General features: G+C 51.8%; 1 pseudogene; it reads left to right on the top strand.

Moving 5' to 3' along the window:
• Positions 1 to 975: 975 nt before the first annotated feature.
• Positions 976 to 1,740, top strand: LOC143933310 (E3 ubiquitin-protein ligase SIAH1-like; annotated as a pseudogene).
• The last annotated feature ends 846 nt before the right edge of the window (positions 1,741 to 2,586 follow it).

Genomic DNA, 2,586 nt, shown 5'->3' with positions numbered 1-2,586 from the left:
AATCCAATAAAATATCTAATTTTGTCGTAAATTTAAACCAAAATTTATTCTGCTACATGGTTTTGGTAAAAAAAAAAAATTCAGTTAAGTGTATAATTGGTTTGTGTGATCACGGACAGATGTATGCAAATGATCATGTACATATGTGTGCAGATAATCACTGGGACATGTGATTTTAGTGGGACATATGTGGGGGACTTGTTTTTATTTGGGGACACGTGTGTTTTATACTAGACTGGTGATCAGTGAGTAAAAAGCTGTAAAAACAGCTCATAGTCACTGATCACCAGCCGCCTGCAGCGATCCGCTCTCCTCTCCTCAGCGACGATTTCTGTGTGAGGAGAGGAGAGCCGATTGCCTAGCAACCGGCTGTTTGTTTACATCACATGACAGCTGTGATGGGGACGCGGCTGTCATGTGATCAGGAGGGCCAATCAGAGCCCTCCTGCCGGATCCGAGATGCGCCGTGTCCGGGTGACACGAGCGCATCGGGATCACGCGCGATCCCCCATCCTTCTGATGGACGTTCCTGAACGTCCAGTCAGAAGGAGGCTCCTCCCACCCGGCCGTATATATACATTGGCGGATGTATCAAGCGGAGTGTATTGCGGTGTAATTGACAGGCAAAGCGCTTCCTTGTAACCTATAAATGTATAGAGAGGAATGGCTTTAGGGTACAAAGTCCATTATATCAAAAATTCCTAAAGGCGCCTTTGACTGACAGGCCGGCAACGCAAAGGGCTGCCCCGTGCACGCACCCGCAGGCCCCTCCGCAGTGTCCGTGCGCACTCTGGTAGCCCCGGTAACGGCGGAGGGGCCGGGGCAAATGAACAGAGCTGCGCCAACATTGACAAGTTAGTAACTGACGGTGACGTTTCTAACAAGGGTGTGAAGAGAAGTGGGCAGACTGCTGCAGCTATCCCAGCTGGTACCTCCCAGTGCCCACCTCAGCAGGTGCCAGCTTTGACAGCAACAATGGCTTCCAACAATGATCTGCTGAGCCTCTTCAAATGCCCTGTGTGCCTTGACTATGTCATACCACCGATCCTCCAGTGTCAAAGCGGGCACCTCGTGTGTAGCAACTGCCGCCCGAGGCTCATCTATTGCCCGATCTGCCTGGGCCCATTGAGATCCATTCGCTGCTTGATGATGGATAAAGTCGCAGACTCCGTCCTCTTCCCCTGCAACTACGATTGTTCGGGTTGTGCGGTGAGGCTGCCGCACGGGGAGAAGAGGGACCACGAAAAGCTCTGCGAATTCCAACCGTGCTCGTGCCCCTGCCCGGGCGTTTCTTGTAAATGGCAGGGCTCCCTGGACGCGGTGATGCCCCACCTCGTGCACCAGCATAAACCCATCATCACGTTACAAGGGGAGGATATAGTGTTTCACGCCAATGACATTAACCTTCCGGGCACTGCTACATGGGCCATGATACAGTCCTGCTTCGGCCTTCATTTCATGTTGGTTTTGGAGAAATGAGAAGAGTACAACCGTGACCAACAATTCTTTGCCATCGTGCAGCTAATAGGAACGCGCAATCAAGCGGAGAACTTTGCTTACAGGCTGGCGCTGAACGGTCACCATTGGCGGCTAACGTGGGAAGCCACGCCCCGCTCTATTCACGAGGGCATTACCACCGCCATCATGAACAAAGACTGCCTAGTGTTTGACGCGATCACTGCACAACTTTTTGCAGAAAACGGCATTTTAAGAATAAATGTGACGATCTCCAAGTGTTAATAAAACAGTGTATTGCAAACTCTACAAAGCCAGTGTTTAAAGACCTCCTCCTTATCTTTTTTTTTTTCCGGCTTTATATTTCACATACTGACTTTCAGGCCCCTTTCACACTGGGGCGTTTTTCACTAAAAAATAGCACCTGTGTAGCGCCTGAAAAAATCTGGCCCCTTTCACTCCAGTGTGAAAGCCGGAGGGGTTTCACACTGGAGCGGTGCGCAGCTAGGACAGTGTAAAAAGTCCTGCTAGCCGCATCTTTGGAGCGGTGTATTCACCGCTCCTACCCATTGAAATCAATGGGGCATCGCGGCTATACTGCCGGCAAAGTGCTGCTCCAGCTTTGCGGGTGGGTTTAACCCTTTTCCGGCCGCTAGCCTAGGGTTAGGGGTTAGGGTTTCCCCTAGAAGAACAAGGTTAGGACTCAGGGATGGGAATAGGGACCTCCCCAAAGGTCAGTGGGCGTGTTCCCCAGAGGTTAAAACGGAGGTCTACCCTAAAGTGGACCTTCCGCTCATTGGAATCCTCCCCCCCTCCAGTGCCACAATTGGCACCTTTCAGGGGGGAGGGGGATGCAGGTACCCGTACAGTACAGGTATCTGTACTCAATTCTGGCGTAGATTCTGCAGAAGGTACGCCCCTTTCCGCAGAATCTATGCCCGTTTCCGAAAGTCCCCTGCTGTCTGCTGGGAAACACACGGATCCCAGAGACAGCGGGGACCATCCTTATTGCGTAGCGTGACTCGCGCATGCGCAGTAGGGAACCGGGAAATGAAGCCGAAAGGTTCCACTTCCTGATTCCCATACCCAAGATGGCGGCGGCAGCACCCGAGAGACAATCGAGAGATCGGC

The sequence above is a fragment of the Lithobates pipiens genome, unplaced genomic scaffold (assembly GCF_037356315.1).
Source record: "Lithobates pipiens isolate NorthernLeopardFrog02 unplaced genomic scaffold, aLitPip1_a1.2 Scaffold_27, whole genome shotgun sequence".
In the NCBI taxonomy this organism is placed as follows: Eukaryota; Metazoa; Chordata; class Amphibia; order Anura; family Ranidae; genus Lithobates; species Lithobates pipiens.
Note: the sequence above shows the minus strand (reverse complement) of the source record. Positions and strands in the feature narration are given on the sequence as shown.